General features: G+C 44.2%; 1 protein-coding gene across 2 annotated transcripts in view; it reads left to right on the top strand.

Moving 5' to 3' along the window:
* Positions 1-12407: 12407 nt before the first annotated feature.
* GPAT2 (glycerol-3-phosphate acyltransferase 2, mitochondrial) overlaps positions 12408-23842 on the top strand; it is an 86701-nt gene continuing 75266 nt past the window's right edge. The window contains exons 1-2 of one of the 2 annotated variants that reach the window (XM_083514202.1): positions 12408-12441; positions 17087-17157. The gene's annotated coding sequence lies outside the window, so the exon portion shown is untranslated. Of the gene's footprint in view, positions 12442-17086; positions 17158-19910; positions 19997-23842 lie in introns of those variants that run through there. The other variant, XM_083514204.1, reaches the window with a different exon arrangement.

Genomic DNA, 23842 nt, shown 5'->3' with positions numbered 1-23842 from the left:
ATTTTATTTACTCTATTGCTCCTGAACTCCAGGTTAACTAGAATTGCTAAAATTAAATCTGGAATTGCAACAAGCACCAATTTCAGATCCCTTATTTCATTTGTATCTCTCTTCTTCCTGCATATCAATGCACATGAGATGTTTGCATCAATGAAACATTGCCAAAGAAAAAGAAAAAGCCCAGTCTTGATGGGATAGCAAATATGATACTCACACACACTCGTGTGCATTAGAATCTTAATAAACTTTATGTACAATCACATCACTGCTTTGGGCTATGATGGTTTTGTCAGTGCGCCATATGCATAGGTCAAAGTCTGCACAGAAAGCATCTTGATATATCAATGCATCTGATCACACCAATATATTTTGGGATCCCCACCCCCGGCAGTATACGGGTAGCACACAGTAGTATTTTTCACGTATTAAAGAACGGAATATTTTAGTCCATGCACAAGGAGAAGCCCTTCAAATAGATGCATCATTTGGAATGCAGTTTTTGTAACCATTATTCATCCTAGAGTTCAAAGCTTTGGATGGTAACACCTTTCTCTCCTACTGTGCTGTGGCATTTAAAGACATATTTAGCTACCACAGCTAGAGCTCAGAACCAATTTCTGTGAAAACACATGTTGTAGTTGTACTAAAACATTGCAGGTCATCTGGTAATCATTGCATATGCTATTGGCTACTAGCCATGGATCTAATTTTGGTACAGTTTTTAAATTCTTCAAACATATGAGGAAGAAGTCTGTTCATCTAGACCTTGACTTCATCTGTTCATTTGTATTCAGCGATTGGTCAGGGATTTCGCTCTCTAGTTTTGGTTTTCTGGCACAGGGGGCATGGCGGCACATTGGCCAGGCAGACAGACAAGGTTGTGTACACACCCCGGTGCCTCTCCACTGGGCGGGCAGTCTGCTGACCAGCTTCGCCTAGAGGGTGCCCTTGCGCAACAAAGTCGTACCTAGCCCAGGCATGGTGAACCTTTTTCAGCCAGAGGACCATCTTCTGGGTAGAACAAGGCAGTGAGCCTTCTTCCCCTGATTTTTGGAAGAGGGCACGGCCCAAATAATTGCTAAGGGAAAATATATTAGATCTCAGTTTAGAGCTCAGTGGAAACAGTTATTCCAATTTTCACTGAACACTTGGGTCTCCAAACAGGCATTCAGATTTGATTGAAAATAATTTTGAAAACAGAGTGCAACCCCCGCCCCCAATATTGCATACAAAAAATTGTATGTGTGTGAGTTCACAACCTGCTTCTTCAGACCTGAAGAAAGCATTGTTGTGAATATTTCCATTGAGTCAGTTACAGGACTGTCTCATGCTACTGTTCCCCCAAAGAATAATCTTTTGTAAAGAGCCTTTTGATTAAAGAGGGCATTTAAAGAAGAGAGACTCCAGATATAGGACTTGTCTACCCTAAATTTAGGGACACGGGTGGCGCTGTGATCTAAACCACTGAACCTAGGGCTTGCCAATCGGAAGGTCGGCAGTTCGAATCCCCGCGACAGAGTGAGCTCCCGTTGCTCGGTCCCAGCTCCTGCCCATCTAGCAGTTCGAAAGCACGTCAAAGTGCAAGTAGATAAATAGGTACTGCTCCGGCGGGAAGGCAAATGGCATTTCCGTGTGCTGCTCTGGTTCGCCAGAAGCGGCTTAGTCATGCTGGCCACATGACCCAGAAGCTGTCTGCAGACAAACACCGGCTCCCTCGGCCAATAAAGCGAGATGAGTGCCCCAACCCCAGAGTCGTGCGCGACTGGACCTAATGGTCAGGGGTAACTTTACCTTTACCTTTACCCTAAATTTGAGTTTACTTCGGTTGATTTGGCTACCAAAGCTACAGAGGATTTTTGATCCTATCTATCTGCATAATAATGGATCAGGTGCAAAGCCCTGATTCTAACAGGGAGCTTCCCTCGTTATTGTAACATACTGTTCATAAAAGAAATACAGCAATACAATTGCTTCCATTTGTCTGGACACTGTATTAATAGCATTAGCAAAGCCATTGCAAGTTTGCACTTAATGCAGTTCTCCACTGGGGTTAGGGATTCTACCTTTGTTTGCCAACACCACTCCATATCCCCATCACCTGTAGTATAGATCCTATGCAATCCTCACCTATACAATGTAGATAGCTTTTTTCATGCAGCAGCAAGAAGAACACAGGTAGAAAATCTTGGGATACAAAATATAGTGAAAGATCTCCAAACATGCGGTCTGATCTCAGGCACATCCTATCTGGGTGGGTTCACATGGTGGGAAAGAGTGAACAAAGGAGGAAACTAACTAACTTACTTACTTACTAACTTACTTCCTTCCTTCCTGGTGAGGGGTGGGAGTAGGCTGAATCTAGGAATACAGTTTTGTGGCCTTACCCCTGCATGCATTAACTAGCCACTAAGCTTGCTAGCTATATTTCCAACAGATGGTTCATTACTTTTATTGGAGCTTCAAGAAATGCAAAGTGTTTGTCAGTCATCCCAGCATATCCCTTTGTTCTCATTGGCCAGAAAGGAAGGTTGGAGCAAGTTTGGTTCTTACAGAGCAACTGATTGGAACTGAGGCCAGCACCGGAATTTGGTTAGTATGCTTTTCACAGCAGACTGATGGAAAATGTAGTCTCAAATACCTGGAAGGCACCAGGTAGGGAAAGGCAGCTGTATTAGACCAGACCGCCAGTGTGGTGTAGTGGTTAAGAGCAGTGGACTCGTAATCTGGGGAACCGGGTTCGTGTCTCCGCTCCTCCACCTGCAGCTGCTGGGTGACCTTGGGCTAGTCACACTTCTTTGAAGTCTCTCAGCCCCACTCACCTCGCAGAGTGTTTATTGTGGGGGAGGAAGGGAAAGGAGAATGTTAGCGGCTTTGAGACTCCTTTGGGTAGTGATAAAGTGGGATATCAAATCCAAACTCCTCCTCCTCCTCCTCCTCCTCTTCTTCTTCTTCCTCCTCCTCCTCCTCCTATAGTGCTGCCTATTTTATGGGTTTTACAGCTAGGATGCAAATATGCAACAACATTCTGAAAATAAAGGCAAAAGCAGAGTGTTTTCTATTTCTGAAAGGCACTTTATCTTTCTTGGCTGGTGTGTTATTACTGATGCACATTCTAGCGGAGTGTTTTCCTTGTAGATTAGAAATGAGCCAGCTGTGATTTTGATGTAAGATTTAATTTTTCAATGTTCATATTTTTTCATCAGGTATACAAAGGAATGTTTCCAAAGTTACATTTCCAAAGTTACGTTTCCGAAGGAAAACAAAAACCCACATTTTGCTGCAACAACGTTTGCCAGAAAAAATATACTTATTTATAGCTCTCTTTTGCCCTGTGCAAAGAGTAGCTGAAAATTTACACAGTCTATGTATTGGATAATAAAATGCTCGCTGAGAGGGGTGGGGACTGCTGGCATGAGCCAAAGGAATAAGCAACACCCTCCCTCCCATTTTGTTCTCAGTCCTTGAAAATGTATGCAAATGTCTTCCCTTTCTTCATTCCTAACCAGCACAGGCGCAGATAACATTCATTGGAGATGTTTCTGCTAATAGATCTATATCTGTATATCTCACTGCATGATAAGAGCTAATTAATTCTTCAATCTGGCCAATTTTACACATTTATTTTTAAATATATTTAGGGATATAGGAAGCTGCCTTTTACCGAGTCAGAACATTAGTCCACCAGACTCAATATTGTTGCACGCACCCTAATCTCTAAACATTCTAACACAGTGGTTCCCAATGAGCTAAGGACTGTTTTTCAAAAGCCAAGCCATGGACCCCCTACTTTTAATTTTTTTGATATCTCTATGGTAGTTTTTGTTATGTGAATAGTGTCACGGATCCCTGGATGGGTTACATTAACTTCCTTGGGTCCATTGACTACCAATTGGGAACTACTGTTCTAGCAGATCTTGTTTTCCCATCAGGCTTCAAGAAGGGTTCCCAAAGCCAGGGCTCTGGATTCAGCACACAGATCAAGTCAAGGCTCTGCAGTGCTTTCCAAGTTCCAGCATCAACTCAGTCTAAAAACAAAGGCGAGCTCTTCAGTGACTTGATTTCCCAGCCCTAGGATGGTGGAGCATTATGGCCTGGTGATTGGGGGCAGGGAGGGTCCTGAATGAGCACCACAACCCAGCTGTGTCTGTGGGAACACACCTGTTCTTTACCAGCCATTCTTTTACATGGAAAGAGAGGGTGCTGATTTGACCACTTCAGCAGTCCCTTCAACTACAAAAGAACATTCATGCTGTCACAGCACAGGCATCATCCAAACCAATTCCCACCTATAACAGTATCATCTATACGGTATCATATAGATTAGAGGATGGATGGCGGCTAACGGATTGAGGTTGAATTCTGACAAGACAAAAGTACTGTTCTTGGGGGACAGGGGGCAGGCTGGTGTGGAAGACTCCTTGGTCCTGAATGGGGTAACTATGCCCCTGAAGGATCAGGTGCGCAGCCTGGGAGCATTTTGGACTCACAGCTGTTCATGGAGGCGCAGGTCAAGTCTGTGTCCAGGGCAGCTGTCTACCAGCTCTATCTGGTATGCAGGCTGAGACCCTATCTGCCCGCGGACTGTCTCTCCAGAGTGGTGCATGCTCTGGTTATCTCCCACTTGGATTCTGCAATGTGCTCTACGTGGGGCTACCTTTGAAGGTGACTCGGAAACTACAACTAATCCAGAATGCGGCAGCTAGACTGGTGACAGGGGGCAGCTGCCAAGACCATATTAACACCGGTCCTGAAAGACCTACATTGGCTCCCAGTACGATTCCGAGCACAATTCAAAGTGTTGGTGTTGACTTTTAAAGCCCTAAATGGCCTCGGCCCAGTATACCTGAAGGAGCGTCTCCACCCCCATCGTTCTGCCCGGATGCTGAGGTCCAGCGCCGAGGGCCTTCTGGCAGTTCCCTCACTGCGAGAAACAAAGCTACAGGGAACCAGGCAGAGGGCCTTCTCGGTAGTGGCACCCGCCCTGTGGAACGCCCTCTCTTCGGATGTCAAGGAAATAAACAACTACCTGACATTTAGAAGACATCTGAAGGCAGCCCTGTTCAGGGAAGTTTTTAATGTGTGACATTTTAATGTATTTTTAATCTTTGTTGGAAGCTGCCCAGAGTGGCTGGGGAGGCCCAGCCAGATGGGCGGGGTATAAATAATAAATTATTATTATTATTATTATTATTATTATTATTATTATTATTATTATTATTATTATTATACTGACAGAGTGAGGTGGGCATGTGTCCTACTTTACAGAGGACACTCCTCCGTTTGATGTAGCCCTCTGCTGCTTTCTAGTCCAAGTTTGGTGTAAAGATTTTTTTAAAAACCTGATTGCTGCCTTTGTCATACTTACAACCAGTTTATTGAACATTCATCCTGATTTGTTTGCAGGAGACTAAATGATGAGGGCCATTTAATGAGCATTCAGTCTGCTTTGCTTGCAAGGATGTTAGATGATGATGTTGCATCAAAGCAAGTGTTACCTTACACCAGTGCATTTCCCTGACACTTCTTGTAAAAAGTTTGCTACTTTGGGGAAGCAGGTCTGTTGCACAAGACCTCCCGATCAACTAAAGTTGTGCGAACTGAACTCCCTACCCAGAAACACCAACAGTCTGGAAAAACCTGTATCATATTTTATTTAACTCATGGTAACTTCTTCTTTGGCAATCACTCGTAGCCGAGTAAGACTGTCTTCCATGAATATGACCTTACCAGTGTGTCTGTAGTTGATTGTGGAGGCCAATTCTGGATCCGAACATCCTGCCACAGTGGGGTCATAGGGTTCTGGGCAGGAGTAGATCCCAACGAGGCTTTGCCAAACGTGCTTTCCTCTTAGCTCATTTCTCCCTTTCGTCCTGAGTTTGTGCTTCTTCAAAATCCACGGCGCCTTTGGTAGAGGCTATTCTCCAATTAGAGCGCTCACAGGCCGGTGTTTCCCTGTTGTCGGTGTTTATACTACATTTTTTAAAGATTTGCTTTGTATGCTGGCTACACAATTAAAGCATCTGTTTGGGTCCTTACTTCTAGGGAAAAATTGTGCTGGGGTGCACCATCCACCTCTTGTAGCTCTGCTTTCAGGCCACATCAGACGAGCTTGTTCAGTGTGGCACATTCACAGCCCAAGAGAAAACATGGCTGCAACAAGCAGTGAGGACTCGTGATGCCGGCTGAATTTTCAGAGAGAGGTTGCAGAGTAGAACCAGGTTCAAAAGAAAGTTCACCTTTGTTTGTATCAATCTTTCTTTGCTTTCAATACTTTGTAACAATACAACCGGCTAAAACTGAAGCTTTCGGTTTTTCCAAACTTTGACAGCTTATTTGACAGCTGTCAAAAGTTTCCTATGGATCCTCAACAGGCTCTTTTCACGGGTTACTCCCGGTCTCGAGAAAAGTGGTACTTGGTCAAAACAAATAAGCTCTTGTCCTCCAGCACAATAACTTAAACTTTTAAATCCGTGGAATTAGTAATTTTTGTCCAATCACGAAGAAAAGAAAAGCAGCTCTTCTCACAACCTTAGTTGGCAAAGGACTTGATGTTCAAAACACAGGCAGCTGGACAAGAAAAGAAATCAAAGATTGAAAAGGAGGAAAAGACGCTTGATGAACAGGAGGACCAGAAAGGAGGGGTGGCCGAAATGTTACAGAAGACAAATGAGAGCCGGGGACCTGTCAAGACGACTTCAAGCTCGACCAAGGTGAAAGCTGGACTATTTGGGACATATGGATTTAAGAAACAGAGCTGGAGCTCCACCTTTAAACAAGTAGGCCTGGCTGGAAGAATCATGGCCAGCATTGAGAAAGTACCTCTTCGAGTATGGGGGTTAAACATAAGAGACCTCCAAAGAAGCCGGCTGAAAGGGACTGAGAGGGACTTGAGAGCCTCGGACGTAAGGTCACCAGGCTAAAAAGATGGACTAATGGCTTTTGGTTTGGGATTGAAACCGGGGAGAGAAGGGTAGGGTTTGGAAGTCCAAAGAAGGCCTGATCTTTATTTTGCAGTGTAAAAATTTTATGTTGATTATTATTATAAAATGGGGAATTCGTGGATGGGAACTAGGGTCAACCTTAGGAAAAGTATTCTCTTTTTCACTTTCTCTTTTTTTTTCTACATATGACTAAGGTATATAATCTAAAAGCTACTATAAACTGAACTAAACAGAATAATGAACTAAGGGTTAAACCGATTACAAAGAAGTATATTAATAAATTATGGTTAAAACACTAAGGATAAAAACTTGCTGAACAAATAATTGGAGCTGGAATACAAGAAGGGGAGGTGTGGGGAAGTCATGAAAAGAAGTTATTGAAAATGAGATTTAAAAGGTGGAACCTTTTTTATGTTTTGTGTGTTTTTCTTTGTTTTCTGTTTTGTTTTTTGTACCTTTTGAAACTTTAATAAATATTATTTTTAAAAAAAATCAAAAGAAAGTTCACCTTTGACCCACTGGTAGGGTTGTCATGTTTCAAAAAGTAAAAACCGACACCATGAAAGTTGTTGAGCTTTTTTTTTTTTCTCCCTTAGGACCCCAGATATTTGAAGTCACGATAATGTCTGGCCAAATCTTTTCTTTTCTCTTTGTGTATTTTTTATGATAACTCAGGCTTTTTGTGTGTGTGCAAAGGGTCTGGTTTAGCCCAATAAAACAATCATGCAGGTGTTTGTGGCCAAGAGTTGGCCATGTGTTTCTCCGCCGTCAAAACTCACTTTTGAATCAAGAGGAAAGCCCACCTATAAAGGTGGTGGTGGAACTCATGAACTTGTCAGTGGGAGATTAAGAGGCAAATAGATTAGGCCTGAGTGATGGGTGCTGGACTTGCAAAAAAATGAAGAAAAAATGCAGCATTGTAGAACTCTGCAGAGCAGCACAAGGCTTGAAACGCTCTGCTACTTGCCGCAACTTTGAATGAGATGAGAGCCTGAACGTGACCAGCATTCCCTGGTGGACATCAGGCATCCTTTCCCTCGTCAGGCCAGACACATCCAGAAAATGCAAATATTTTGCAAGATGTGCATTAAATATTAAGGGTGCAATTAGGAAATTTGAGAGAGAGGAGCTGATGCTCTGTCCAGACTAACTTCCATCTCTCAAAGAGGGGCAGAATACAGGCATAGTGTTAAAGGGGCTTCCAAGGATGCTGTTTGCACAGCTGAAATGACAGACAACCATGCCAGCAAATCAAATGCTTGTTTGAACAGTCAGACCCACCCTACACAACCTCCGCCTCCAGCACCTTCTGAGGGAAAATAACAAAGTGTCTAGCTGCGGGGCGCTTGTTCGTCTTTGCCATCAACAGTAGGCAAAACTGCTCATGTGAACAGCTGTGGGGGGTGGGAAAGCACAGGCTGGGTCCACATTACCTCCTTAGAGGGCAGTTCCGCCCCTTCCCCCTGTCAGCCTGTGTTTCATAGTATTCCCCACCCCCCACAACTGTTCACATGAGCAGGGCTTCATTCGCATGGCTGGCCCAATACAATCTGGCACCTGAGGTGAACCACAAAGTGCCACCTCCCCAGACAGGGAAACGGGGAAATAAAGATCTACACCAGGAACAGGCGGGGAGCCTTCTGCAGAGCCTTCTGTTCACAAAGAGTTACAAGCTTGGTGGATCAGGGGAATGCTGTGGACATAGTGTATCTTGATTTCAGTAAGGCTTTTGACAAAGTCCCCCATGATATTCTCACAAGGAAGCTGGTAAAATGTGGATTGAACAAGGTAACTGTTAGGTGGATATGTAGATGGTTGAATGACAGAACCCAAAGAGTGCTCATTAATGGATCGTCATCCTGCAAAAAAGTGACAAGTGGGGTGCCGCAGGGTTCTGTCCTGGACACGTTGCTGTTCAGCATAAATGACTTGGATGAAGGAACTGAGGGATGATCATTAAATATGCAGACAACACCAAACTGGGAGGGGTAGCTAATGCCGTAGAAGACAGAATTGGGATTCAAAATGACCTTAACAGATTGGAGAACTGGTCCCACACTAACAAAATGAATTTCAATAGGGACAAATGTAAGGCTCTGCACTTAGGTAGGAAGAACCAGCTGCATAAATATAAGACGGGGGACATCTGACTTAATAGTAGTACAGTCATACCTTGGAAGTCAAACGGAATCTGTTCCGGAAGTCCGTTTGACTTCCAAAGTGTTCGAAAACCAAAGTGCGGCTTCTGATTGGCTGCAGGAAGCTCCTTCAGCCAATCGGAACCCACGGAAGCCCTGTCAGGTGTTCGGCTTCCAAAAATCGTTCACAAACGGGAACAGTCACTACTGAGTTTGTGACATTCAGGAGCCAAAACGTTGGGAACTAAGCTGTTCAACTTCCAAGGTATGACTGTACATGTGAAAAGGATCTAGAGGTCTTACTGGATCATAAACTTACCATGTATCATGTACCAGTGTGATACAGCGGGGGGGGGGGAGCTAATGCTTCATCAACAGAAGTCTAGTGTCCAGATCAAGGCAAGTAATAGTAGCACTCTATTCTGCCTTGGTCAGACCACACCTAGAATTTAAGAAGGATGTTGGCAAGCGGGAATGTATGCAGAGGAGGGCAACCAAGATGATCAATTGGAAACCAAGCCTTATGAAGAGTGGTTGAAGGAGCTGGGTATGTTTAGCCTGGAAAGAAGGAGACTGAGGGGAGATATGATAGCCATTGTCAATATCTCAAGGGTTGTCACATGGAGGATGGAACAAGCTTGTTTTCTCCTGCTCTGGAGGGGAAGACTTGAGCTTCAAATTACAAGAAAGGAGATTCCAATTGAACATCAGGAAGAACTTTCTGAAAGTAAGACCTGATCAACAGTGGAACTCTCCTTCCTTGGAGGTTCGATGGCCATCTGTCATGGATGCTTTAGCTGAGATTCCTGCATTGAAGGAGGTTGGAACAGATGATCCTTGGGTTCCCTTCCAACTCTACAATTCTATGATTCTAAGAGGCAGCTGTAGAGACAGCATGGGGAAGGCACTGCTGAGGAGGGAGCAGATCCAGCCTTCAAGGACTGCACTGCAGCTGTAGGTGCTACCACAGCAGAGGCATGATCAGCGTTGATGCATTCCTTGGAGGTCAGATCTGCTGCCTCTGTGGATTCTGCCACCCGAGGCAGCAGGAGTGGTGTGTCCCATTTCACCGCTTGAGGAGAAATGGGAAGTGCTGCTCTGCCACTGCTCCCACCAGCACCATCCTTGCTTCTGCCACCGCCTGCTCCACACTGTCTGCCGCATCCATCATTGGTGCAGAAGCCGCTCCACCATCAGCACCAATTTTTGGGAAGATCACATGATCACCAAAGAAACCGATGCCTTTGAATTCTGGTGCTGGAGGAGACTCTTCAGAATCCCATGGACTGCAAGAAGATCAAACCTCTCCATTCTTAGGGAAATCAGCCCTGAGTGCTCACTGGAAGGACAGATCCTGAAGCTGAGGCTCCAGGACTTTGGCCACCTCATGAGAAGAGAAGACTCCCTGGAAAAGACCCTGATGTTGGGAAAGATGGAGGGCACAAGGAGAAGGGGACGACAGAGGACGAGATGGTGGGACGGTGTTCTCGAAGCTACCAGCATGAGTTTGACCAAACTGCGGGAGGCAGTGGAAGACAGGAGTGCCTGGCCTGCTCTGGTCCAGGGGGTCATGAAGAGTCGGACACGACCAAACAACTAAACAACAACAACAAATTTTCACTGGAGAAATGGTAGAGGGCTGGGGAATGCAGAAAGTGCAGAGGAAACGGGAGTGTGAAGGCAGTTCAGTTGCACAGAAGTATTTATGGTGCAGTGAGCTCTCTTTAGGCTACTGCTGCGTTCTCCCCTTGCTAGAGCACGTCAAGAGGAAAGCACCTAAAACCTCCTTACAGCTGCTTTCACAGGATCAGAGCCATGTCTGCACCCACCATTCTCCTGATAACTCTCCCCTGCAGATGCTGATGTCCAATGGTACTGAAATCTCTGCTGAATATGTGATGTCCAGATTTGACAGCCTGTCAATGGTTGATACTGTCAGTATTTGATAGATGACATGTAATGATGTTTGATGTTTTTTAATAGTTGACATGCAATGCTATAGCTGGCATGCATCTGATAATGTAATAGCTGGCAGCGTCTGATAGTTAACATGCAATGTTTGGCTGCATTGGATTGATGACACATTGTGATGTTTTGTATTTAACAATATTTGATGACCATCAGCTTATGAAGCTCCCATGTCATGCCTATGGAAGCTAGGAACAGTTGCTGCCAGGCACTTACATTTCAAATGCTGAAATGTTTTTATTTTTTTTAAAAATAAATGCTCATTTGAGCATTGCTCATATCTTTGGCCAAGATCACGTGTAAACATTATCTTGGCAATCAAAATGCTCATTTTATTTTGAATGCAGGATTTTACTTTCAAAAATTGAGATGCAATGTCAGAAAATTAGGTAACTTTTAAATATTTGCAAATGGCCGTTTCAGCTCTATACAAAGACACCCCCCCCCCATGCACACTTTTGTTTTTAAATATTATGTTTCTGTGTAATGGCATTAAACAATTAACCAAAAGGCAATGACTTCAGGCCCTTCAAAATACAATTTTCTCTTGCAGAAGGGGGAACAAAAACTGCCACTCCTGAATTACTGAAAGATCAATATGACTTGTGTGCCTGTGACTTCCTGCTGATTTGAATGAAATTAAAAATAAATTTTAAAAATAGCTTTATTTATATAAAAAATTCAATACCACCCATCTAGGGCCTATGTCATAAGCAGGACAGCTTAGTGAAACTCATAATCACAATGTCATGCAAAACTATTAAAAAGAAATTTTAAATGCAGTAAAGACAGAGACCAAATAAATCGTGGTGTTCTGTCTTTTGCATTGAATAAGTATCACCTTTTCCATTTGAGCCCCAGCACTGGTGGAGGCAGAAGAAGTGTGGAAATTTATTCTCTCTCTTCTTTCCTGTTTTTAGGAGAACAGAAGGAGCCCTTCTCACATCTTCAAGACAGTTTATGCAAAGCTGGTAGTTAAAAATAAATTACGAACCAGTTGTTGAAACGCTTAAGGATGCTCTCTCTGTTACTTACAAACATTGGCATGGATGGCTGAAACTGGAAAAGCACGAACTCTGCCCTGTAAACTCTCCAGCTTTCTTTTGGCACGCATATTTGCAGCAATGAAATTGTTTTGACTGATGAACACAGTTTCTGGTCAGAGTGGCGCGTGGTTCCTTGCAGGGCTGCAGACTCTGCCTCTGTGATACTGGAATAACGGAGGAATAAAAGACAAGAAGGCCTAGGAGGTTTTATCTTCTTCAATACAGTCAACTGGCAACTTGCAGTCATTTAACCCGCATGATCACACAGCCTGTGCAAGATCCTCCCAGAGCCCAGAAAGGAAGGCCCACTTGGGGTCCCAGATCTGGAAACGTAGAGATGGTTGTGCGGTGAGTTTGGGGGTTGTTTTGACTGTATGCAATTTTGGGTTAATGTTTGTTGCCCAGCACCCCAGTCTCCCAGTGGTGCAAGATTCCAGGGATTCCAGGCGTGTTTCCTTTTGGAATGAGGGACAGCAGAGACTGTCCTGTGTTTATGATATATGGTTTACTAACATATCACCTGAGCCTACGATGGAGGGGTTGGCAGCATTAACGCCCCATTCTCCCTTAGCTGCAGCCTTGGGTTCAAACAAAAACCAAGCATTGCTCTGTCTCTCTGGCTTCCCAGCCTGCTGCTGCCACCTTCTAGCTCAAATAACTCCTCTCTCACCTGTCTTTCTAACTACCAGCCTGTTGAGGGAGGGGCACCCATTTGCTATCTAGCACAGAGCCACTCCCTTTGTTTCCTTAATGGCCCATTACTTCACCAGGAAGCTAACCTGGCTATTCCAGGAATTAGAAAGTTCTTGGCATCCAGCCTATGCCCCCTCAACCAGCTCCACATATTGCGCAATCCCTCGGAATGTGCACAAGTTGAGAGTTGACTGTATTTAGCCCAAAGAGTTGACCATGAGTGGTAGGAAATTGGTGCAGATGATGCCTACGTTAGAAGCCCTTCGTAGCAGCTATTTCATAAAGAAGCGACCTCTTTTCAAGTGTAGCTACTTGAAGCCCTGTAATAGGGTTGCCGTGTCTTAAGAGGTAAAAATCCAGACACAAAACGTTGTTGAGCCAAGCCAGATCTGACCACACCAGAGCCAGAGCCCAGGTCACTCATGCCAGAACCAGAACCGCCCACCTGCGCGCACACACAAATTGAAACCTCAAATCTGGGACATTTGCATGTAGGACCCCCAAAAGAGGACATGTCCGGGAATTCCAGGACCTACAGCAACTCTCCCCTATCAAGAAATGCCTGTCACTTCCCAGGCTGCATCCCCACCAGTGATGTCACGCCTATCAAAATAGAGTCCAAGCCACTGACAGCTTTCAAAAGGCTGCCATCTGTGGCAATTCAGCTGCTGCTTGGTTCCCAGGCCTGGGTCATCCATTGCTCCCTCCAACTCCAGTTAGGATTCAGGGGCCTTTTAAAAAAATAATAATATTTATTGATTTTCTTTTCTCATAACAATTATTCAGTATCATCATTTAACATCCATTTTGTAGTTTTCCCCTCCCTGTTTGTTATACCAAATGTTACATTCTGCTGTTTATACATAATCTTCTGTTATCACTAATTATATTTCTTGTTCTCTGTAAATAAAGTTGTAAATGTTTATTTTAATCCTGCCAACGAGTCCATTTTTTTTGTTTTTGTTTCTGCAAGTGTGTTCCCATTCTTTTCCAAAGTCACTATTTTCCAAAGTCACTACCTTTTCATGCAATTTGTCCATTAATTTTGCCAGTTCTGCATAGTTCATCAATTTTTCTTGCCATTGTTCTTTAGATGGTATTTCTCTAGTCTTCCAGTTTTGTGCTATTAGGATTCTTGCCGCCGTAGTAGCGTACATGAATAATGTCCTGTTTTTCTTCGGCATTTCTTGTCTTAGAATACCTAACAAAAAGGGCTTCTGGTTTTCCCACAAAAGTTATTTTAAACATTTTTTTCAATTCATTTTACATCATTTACCAATTTTTTAAAATGATTTTACAATCCTACCACTGGGATTCAGGGGTCTTTCCTCTCTGAAGGGCAACTCCGGTGCTGCTGGAAAGTTGGGTTTCCCCTGCATGCAGCAGTTTATCTTTACTGAATAGGGGCTTCTTTGTCACTTCAATTGAACGTTGGCTTGTTTATAATGGTACACATTTACATATTACCCACAGAGATATAGGTATATTGGCAGATTGTTGCTGTAATATCATGGAGGAGCCGCAGGATGTATACAAATTTATCCAGGCAACTGATTTTCAGAAGGACAGGTCACAGGGCAGTGTGATTTACAGTGTCGAAGGCCTTAGTCAAATCAATAAATGCCATGTACAAAGGCTGGTTTTGCTCCCTGCATTTTTCTTGAAGCTGTCAAGCAGTAAATATCACGTCCACTGTCCCCCTAGAAGGTCGAAAACCATTTTGGGATTCAAGGAGAATATCCTTGGATATAGTTAGGAGATGGTTTGCTAAACTCCTTGCAAGGATTTTGCCTGCCACAGCTAATAAAGAAATGCCTTGATAGTTTCCACAATCTGTATTATCACCATTTTTGAAAAGGTTGATAATTATGGCATGTCTAAAGTCTGCTGGGATATCCTCTCTCAAAGAATAATGGAGAATAATGGCTCTCAAAGTGAATCATTCACCATGGGATCAGGCGTTAAACAGGGGTGTTATCACCTCAACCTTATTCATTATTTTCATCGCCATGATCCTACACCTCATCAGAGGGAAACTCCCCACCGGGGTAGAAATTAAATATCGAACAGATGGAAAGCTATTTAACTTGAGTACGCTGAAAGCAAAGAGTAAGGTTACCATAACTTCTGTCATAGAGCTTCAGTATGCTGATGACAACGTAGTGTGCTCACAGTGAAGGGATGACCTTCAAACCATTCTAAATATTTTCACAGAAGCTTACAGAAAGCTTGGCCTATTGCTCAGTACCCCAAAAACCAAAGTGCTGCACCAACAAGCACAAAACAACCCCTCTGCAGTGCCGCAAATCCAGCTTAATGGTGCAATGTTGGAATATGTTGATCATTTTTCTTACCTGGGCAGTTATCTTTCCACAAGGGCTGACATCAGTACCTAAATCCAGCATCGCCTGAGCTCTGCGAGTGCAGCTTTCTCCCAATTGAAGTGCAAAGTGTTTGAGGACTGGGACATTCACAGGGAAACCAAAATGCTTGTTTACAAAGCCATTGTACTACCAACCTTACTGTATGCTTGCAAAACATGGACCACTTATAAACGCCATCTCCAACTCCTTGAAAGATTCCATCTACAGTGTTTCCGAAAAATTAAATATTACTTGGGAAGACAGGCAAACAAATGCCAGAGTACTGGAAGAAGCAAAGATCACCAGTGTCAAAGCAATGATTCTTCAACATCAACTTTGTTGGACTGGTAATGTTGTTTGGATGCCTGATTATCGTCTTCCAAAGCAACTACTCTATTCCCAACATGGTACACTCCAACTGTCTGCAGCTACAACTCCCACCAGCCTCAGCCAGCATGGCCAGTCTCTCATCAGCCCTAGCATCATACGGCCATGCTGGCTGGGACAGATGGGACAGTCGTGATCCAAAAGGTCTGCAGGGCACCAGGTTGGGAAAGTCTGCTTCAGGTTGTGTTTTGAGCCTGCTGGATCCTGAACTCCATTGGAAAACTGAAATAAACAGAACATGCATCTGTTTTCTTGTGAAGCAAATTCATCACAAGCAGAGTATGCAAAGCCCTTCCTAATGTAGGCTGCTCTCAAAAGTTGTCACCAACCAAGGAAAGCTGGGTGCTCCACACACACACAGAGGCTTCATTTCAGCCAGTGTTTTTATGGCCCACATGAGAAGCAAGCAGCAACCTAGAACAGGTACGTAATAATGAACAGAGAAATTTCAGAGTGTTTCCTTCACTGATCTCTGAGTAAGCAGCGAGTCCTGCTCCCTCCCACACATTTTGGATTCATTCCTCTGTCTTCATCTTATGACTTGAACAAGTCATCCTTAAAAATCCCATCTACAACTCACTCATCTGGTGATAATGAGAGATTGACAACATCTTTGTATTCCAGACCAGTGGTAAAGAAAGACTGGAACAATTCAAGAACAATAGGAACCTGATCCATTCTGTGATAACTTTTATATGCAACAGCTCTGCAAAAGCAAACGCTATGCTCATGCATCCCTTTCCAATATATTTTCATCACCCCTGGATTTTTACAGAATGCCCACAGTAACAGAAAGAGGAATTTGCCAGCTAACACAAATCAACCAAAACACCTTCTGCATACTTTGACCCTCAGGATGAGACGAGCATTTGCAGCAGCCGAGAAAATGACCTCAGTAGTGTAAGAAGGTAATTTCTGCTGCTTGTTATATCTGTGATTGTTACTGCATGATGATCATCCCTCAATTCCTTCATCCAAATCATTTATAATGATGCTGAACAGCAACGTGTCCAGGACAGAACCCTGTGGCACCCCACTTGTCACTTTTTCCCAGGATGACGACGATCCATTAATGAGCACTCTTTGGGTTCTGTCACTACATATTCACCTAACAGTTACCTCATTGAACCCACATTTTACCAGCTTCCTCGTGAGAATATCATGGGGGACTTTGTCAAAAGCCTTACTGAAATCAAGATATACTATGTCCACAACATTCCCCTTGTAACTTCATCAAAAGAAGAAATGAGTTTCGTCTGGCATGACTTTTTGTTTAGAAACCATGCTCGGTTTTAGTAATCACAGCATCCTTTTCTAAGTGCTCACAGACCAACTGTTGAATTATCTTATCTAGGACCTTTCCTGGTATTGATGTCAAGCTCACAGGTTGATAGTTACCTGGTCATATTAGCCACCATCAGACCAGACATCCCATGACATTCACATGTTCATTTGAACATCTGACAAGATACTTTACACAGCTACAGCTTTCTCTTTACATCAAAACCCCTTTAGAATTTCACTAAAGAGCCGACTGTGCTTATCAACAGGTGGAACCCAAGTTAATCAGCAGTCTTTACCATCTGGGATGAGCTATGGTTACAGGAGCATGGGAAGGAAGGTAACAATGCGTACATGTTGTGCCCAGCATGGGCAGTAGAGCTAATGAGATGCTTAGGCTACATCTGCACTATATGTTTAAAACGCTATTACACCACTTTAACAGTCATGGCTTCCCCATAGGAAGGGTAGATTGTTAAGGGTGCTGCTCTGCTCACAGAGCTACAATTTTCAGAGAGGTTGAACCACCCATCCCTCTTCCCAGGGAACTCTGGGGATTGTCGCTCTGCCTACTCACACAGGGTGACGGTGCCAGCAGCAGCACAGATGGCAGGCTGTTTTGGACCTCTGCACTTCCACACCTTATTTTTTCCTACACCAGCATAGCTGCACATGCATTGGCTGCAACCACACTTTACATTTTTAGGTGTGTCTTAAAAAAAGCCTCCAAAGTATTTAAAATGATTTATGGGAGTGTTGCACAAAGGGGGGGGGGGGAATGCAGATTAGGCACATTCTGTTCAGGTTGCCCTCTAGCTGTCAGCCAGAGAGACACAAAAAAGGCTTCGCAATGCACCAAATCACCCCTTTTCCAAACCACCCCCTTCCCACCCGCTGTGCCCCTCTCCCATTCTGCCAAGTAAATAAGCCAGGTTGACGTGTGATTTATTTATTTTCCTTACAAGGTAACTATTAAGAATGCTCCCAGCAGCACTTAAGCAAAGGCATTTCAATCCCATCATCCCACGAGATGGTTAAAACGCCTCTGTAACTCAAGTGGTAAATTGCTGCCTGGTTTTGATGGCATTACATCCCAGAATGTGAACCAGTTGCATTTAAAGAAGAAAAAGTAAAACCCCAACACTTTTAAAAAATTGCTCCAATTTTGTTTTTAAGATTCCCTCATCCACCCACCCCACGTATATATTTAAAAATTCAATTTCTCAACTTTATTTTGGTGACTTCCTCACTTTTTAAGGAGCATGTTTTTTTTATATAATGTATTTTTTAAATAATCTTGTCACAGCCAGCCACTTACTTTAAATGTGACCATTAATAAATACCCCTGAAATGCTTACAGGTTGGAAAGAGATGTATCACTTCCCTCCTTGACCTGAGGAAGGCAGCAATGGGGCAGGGGGCGGGGGCTTCGATAGCTCTTCCTCCCCCCCACCTGCACTCCTCTTTAACAAGCCTCTGCTTAGAATGGCAGGGCACACTCAGGAACCTGCTATTCAGGGCACAGTCCTCTACTTGAGACACACTGGGCAAGGGCTCTGGGATGTGGTGAAGCTGGAACTTATATGCCACCATCATAACAGATACCTAAGCAAGATGCCCTCAACTCGCCAGGGCCATTCTGCCAATGAAGGTAAGCCAGGAGAGTGCCTGAAATGGGATGGCGAGGTGGGGAGTGTGTGGAAGGAGCACACTTAGGGCACATACACCTCTAGTGACAAAGGTGGAGCAAGGAGCGCCCCAATCACACACTAGCTCTTTCAGGAAACACAATTTCAAGCACTACAGCTGAGTGCCAATTCCTGCACACAAGAACTACCACCAGTCCCCTCTGTCTTATCAGGATTCTGGAAGCCCTTTATGCTCTTTCCTGCTCAGAAACACCCAGGGGCCAGTTTGGGTAGGTGGAGTTGATCCAGGAATGGGATAATAATAATAACAACAATAATAATAAAGCGCCTTCTGTGTAAAGGTTCGTGAGGCAACTGCACACAAATTTAGACGGTCTCTCTGACATATAGACTACAAGAGGAGAGGGCTTTTGGGGTGCACAGGTGGGGCTGTGGCCAGGATAGATGAAGGAAGGATGATGGAGGAGGAAGCATTGTAGTCTTGTAGGCCCCAGCAGGCAGGGCTGACCATAACAGGAGGGGATGGTCACACTGGTTGCTGGGAGAGCTATGTGGTGCCCCTGCTGTGTGGCTTAGGGGTGGCTATTCAATCAACAACAACAACAACATGAAGTTGTACCCTGGATTCAAAGCAGTGCCAGTGACTTCTCTGGAAGGAGAACATGGGTGGTGGCAGTTATTATTGTTATTACTTATTCCATTTGGCTGGGGCTGCCTCAACAACCCCTGCAATTTTTTGGCGTTGATGGCCACATTCAGACCTGACCTTTAAAGCACTGGACAGTGGTACCTTGGTTTACAACCATATTCCGTTCCAGAGGTCTGTTTGTAAACCAAACCAAGCTGTAACCCAAGGCGTGCTTTCGCCAAGGGACCTCCAATTTTTTTTTGTTGTAATCCCCCCCAAAATGGGTTGTAATCCAAAAAAAGGTTGCAAACCGGGACACGCACTTCCAGGTGTGACGTGTTTGTAATCCAAAACGTATGCAAACCAAGGTACTGCTGTACTACATTACTTGACTTCCCCCAAAGAATCCTGGGAGATGTTTTTAAGGGTCCAGAGAATAATTAGGAAATCACTTTTTTCCTCCCAGAGCTAAAACTCCCAGAGTTCCATGGTAAAAGTAAAGGTAAAGGGGTCCCTGACCATTAGGTCCAGTCGTGACCGACTCTGAGGTTGCAGCGCTCATCTCGCTTTATTGGCTGAGGGAGCCGGCGTACAGCTTCCAGGTCATGTGGCCAGCATGACTAAGCCACTTCCATGGTATGAGGGATTATTAAGCCACTCTGGGAGGGGAACTGGGGTCTCCTAACAACTCACAGCACCCTTAACAAACTACAGTTCTCAGAATTCTTTGGGGACAGCCATGACTGTTTGAAGTGGCATCCTAGTGCTTTAGATGTAAGGTGCACCCTTTGGCTGAGTCTTGGGTGAGGCTGGGGAGCTGCTCTGTGAAGTTTTGCAGGGTAGCTTTGAGACCTAGGAGCTTCCTCCCTCTTTACAGCTTTCAAAGATCTGGTATGCAAAAGGTATGTGTGGAGGGGGTCTTCCTCCCTGTCCCTAGTGGGGCCTGAACTCCCATCTCCTGCTTCTCGTCTCCCTGTGCACTGAGCCCCCGCTAGGCTGCTGTTGTGTGTCTGTGGCTGCCTGCCATGTTGTGTGTCCTCCTGACACCTCTACTTGGCAAGAGAGCATTTTCCTTCCTGGCTAGGTCTTGAACCCTTGCCCTGGGGTGGCAGTATATGTGCTCTCTGCTGTCCCAGGAGTTGTGTAGGTGCTGTGCTGTGTGCCTTCTCATTTCTCCCCTCTATGTGTTGTGCTCCTAAAACTGTGGTTTGTGAGGCTCCTAATGGGAGTCCAACCCTTGCCTGTGAGGGTGCTTGGAGGCTGGCAGTACTAGGCCATTGGTTGTGCTGATGTGGTGTGTGTGTGTGTGTTCTGGTGTCATCTTGGGTGCTCTATACATGGTCATGAAATCATGGAACTGTAGAGTTGGTGGGGTCCCAAGAATCATCTAATCCAACCCTCCCCACCCCGGAAGGCAAGGATGGAAAGGATGATGCAAAGGGTAGGGTAGGGTTGTGTTTGTATCATTGCTAAATGGGTGTCTCTTTAGAAATCTGGTTTGCTTTTCTTTTATAAAGACAATTAAGACAATGAACTGTATTTTTATTTTGCAGTACATCTAGATCTATAATTATTGTTATTAATTTTTGTAGCAAAGAGAGTTTGATTTGTGACATTGTCATATATCTGTCACAAGCAGTGTGAAGTTGTGAGTTCTTCACTGTAATCATGATTATTATTTTTTTCATGCCTTGTTGGACTTAAATCATGTTAATTATACTTTTCCTTATTTGTTATATAAAATGAAAGACCCCCCCCACACACACACATTCTTTCTTTCAAAGAAATGCAGGCACCATTTACTGTTTCTTAAGAATTACAAGTGAAAATAAAAGGAAAGCCTGCTGAGGTAGATCTTAAATGTTCCACACCAGAAAAAACAACAGGACTATTCATTGTTTGGGTTTCAACAGGATTCTGGTCAGCTCTGCTAGCTTGTTTTAATTTTTGAAAATCTGATGTATAATCATTCAGGTGTAGATTTGTGATGAGCCATGCACATGGCAATAAGTGCCTGTCTGGCTCCTCCCCTGAGTCACATAGTCCCTCCCCCCAGCCAGTATTTTGCAGTCAGCTCTGGGGGCCTAGTAAGACAAAACAAGCAGGCCCCACGAGCCCCGTGTCTGCCCATCTCAGTGACTTGTGGCTCCATAAATCCTCCCTCTAATAAATGATGGCGATGATAACCAGGCAGCTGTTCTTGTTCCACTATCAAAGCAAGTGTGTGGGAAGCTTGCTTTGCAGTTGCCCGTGAGAGATAAGTGGAGGACCTCATTAGCCAGTCCATTTCCATTGGTCAGAGAATCTGGCAGCATTCAATTGCCTGCTGCTTCTTTAATTAAATAGGACACGTTTTTTAGTTAATGTTTTCTAGGGGGGAAAGTTGATTTTATACACGAGCAAGCAAGCCTCACTTCCTCATACCTCCACCTGTCTTTAATATATTATATTGTACAGTCATACCTCTGGTTGCATTCACTTCGTACTGCGGATTTTTGGGTTGCGAATGTGGCAAACCCAGAAGTGTATACTTCCGGGTTTCACCACACGTGCACACACAGAAGCAATCTGCGTGCTTCAGGCTTAGTGCACACGCAGTAGCGCCGCTTTATTTACAGACTTTTTGGGGTGTGAATGGCACGCCGAAATGGATCACATACGTAAGTAGAGGTACCACTGTACTAGGGACTGTGCCCCCTGCTTGCTTTGCTTGCCCCCTTGCCACCCCCACATTAAGTCCCTCCTTGACCCATGACAACTACTAAGCATGCCTTTCACTTTCCTAAACCCATTGCTGAAGCCACTGCTTCCTTCTATTCTGCAGTCCCACTTTGCACCCGTTTTCACCCTCCTCCTTTTTGTGCTCCCTCCGCCATACACAGACCACCTCCATGGTTATCTCCTGCACTTTCCTTCTCCTACACATTGCAAATCCTACCAGTTATGAAGCCACCATCTCCTCCTATTTTGCAATCCCTTTTCATCTTTATCCTCAAGCCTTCTCCTCTGCCCATTTTCTCCCTCCTCCTCCTTTTCCTCCCTTTTCCCACCACTGCCTTGCACACAGACCATCTCCCTTTCCACTCCTCCTCCTCTCTCCTATTCTGCACCCCGCTTTGTACATGCCCCCATGATGATATATGTTACTGACCTTTAAGGTGAATATAATCATAAGAGGAAACCTGCCAGTTAGCTTGTTCAGTTAAAGTTCAGTTCAGTGGGTGGATGTCCCCACTGTGGAAGGACGTGTGGATCCAGAATTGGCCTCCACAGTCACTTATGGACTCATTGTTAAAACCGTGTTTGTGGAAGACAATCTTACTTGGCTAGAAGTGATCGCCAAAGAAAAGAAGAAGAAAAAGAAGAAGAAGTATAGGGGTGTTTTCTCATTAATAAAATACCTGTTCTAAATTGCTACATTGAATTTGGAACTTGGTGTTGAAGACCACATGGTACCAGGAATGAAACACATTTGTGAAGGAGGACCTCTCTTGTCCTTTTGAACCACACTTTCTCCTCTCTTCCCTTCTTGCTCCCATGCCATGGCCACAGTTGTGCAACCTGCCTTCTCTTTTGCTCCTCCGGCTTCATACAAATCCTGTGTTGTGATGCAGCACTAAAATCTTCCAAAGGGGGCTGTGTGGTGACACTTTTACATTTTTATTATATGGAAAGATAGATAGGGGAAAGGGAGGAGGACAAAAAAAAAAAAAAGAAACAGAAGAAGGAAAGGTGGTAGTGGTAACAGCTGGTGTTGTTCAAAGCCCTCTTGATGGATAGGTTAAATTCACACAGTTGGCATCCCTATTTTATATAATTCAAAGGGCACTGGGAGTGTGCTCAGCTCCAAAACGCATCCTCCAGAAGGCTCTGGATTAAAAACCAAAGATTTAGTAGGTTTTCCTTGCTTCCTCTAGAGTTGGTCCGGCCACTCTGTATTCCAGAGATGAGGAATCTGTTACCCTCTAGAAGTTGTTGTGCTAAATTCCTCATTATCCCTGACGACAGCCTGACCCACACCTGCTGTATTCTTGTGGACCTCTCTATTCTCCAATTTGGGTCTGAAAATGTTTTTTGGGCAAACAAAGAAGCCCCTTCATGAATGGTCAAGCTCAGTAATGTTATCAAGTCAGTTTGTTGCTCCATCTAACTCCATCTGCCCCATTGTGTGACTGGCAGGGGCTTCCTACGATTTCTGACTGGGGTCTAGAGATGCCAGCCAGGGACTGATCCTGGGAACTTTTGAATGTTAAAAAGGACATAGTCTCACTTATCTGCAGTCCTTCCCCTCAACCCATCTTGGCTCCTAGGATAAAATGGAAATCAATAACTATTTGGACACTTGTTTCCTAACAAATGGCATGAGTGGTCCCCATTCCTTTCAGTTTTTCATTTGTTAGGAAATGAATGCACACAGTCCTGTTGTGCATATGTGTAGGCTTGTTTCAGATATTGAAATAAAGCATAATGGATCAGGGAGGGTTTTGCTGTCACTGTGCATTTGCTATAACCACTCTGGATGTCTGAAAAGAGCTATAATCTGTGCAGCTTTCCTGACGATAAAAACCATTCATCAAATGCTAGTTGGGTTAAAGGGCAAGGGCTGAGTTGCCGGTAGGAGTTTCATGAAGAGCTGTTCCAAAGTACTGGCCGTGTTCAGCTCTCCCATTGATTGTGCGAGTTATTACTGGAATGAACCTGCAATCAATGCTTTCTGTTCTTCAGTTCTTCTGTATCCAGCCATATGG

The sequence above is a fragment of the Podarcis liolepis genome (genome assembly GCF_965112155.1).
Source record: "Podarcis liolepis genome assembly, chromosome: 7".
Classification (NCBI taxonomy): Eukaryota; Metazoa; Chordata; class Lepidosauria; order Squamata; family Lacertidae; genus Podarcis; species Podarcis liolepis.
This window is presented reverse-complemented; position numbering and strand designations above follow the sequence as displayed.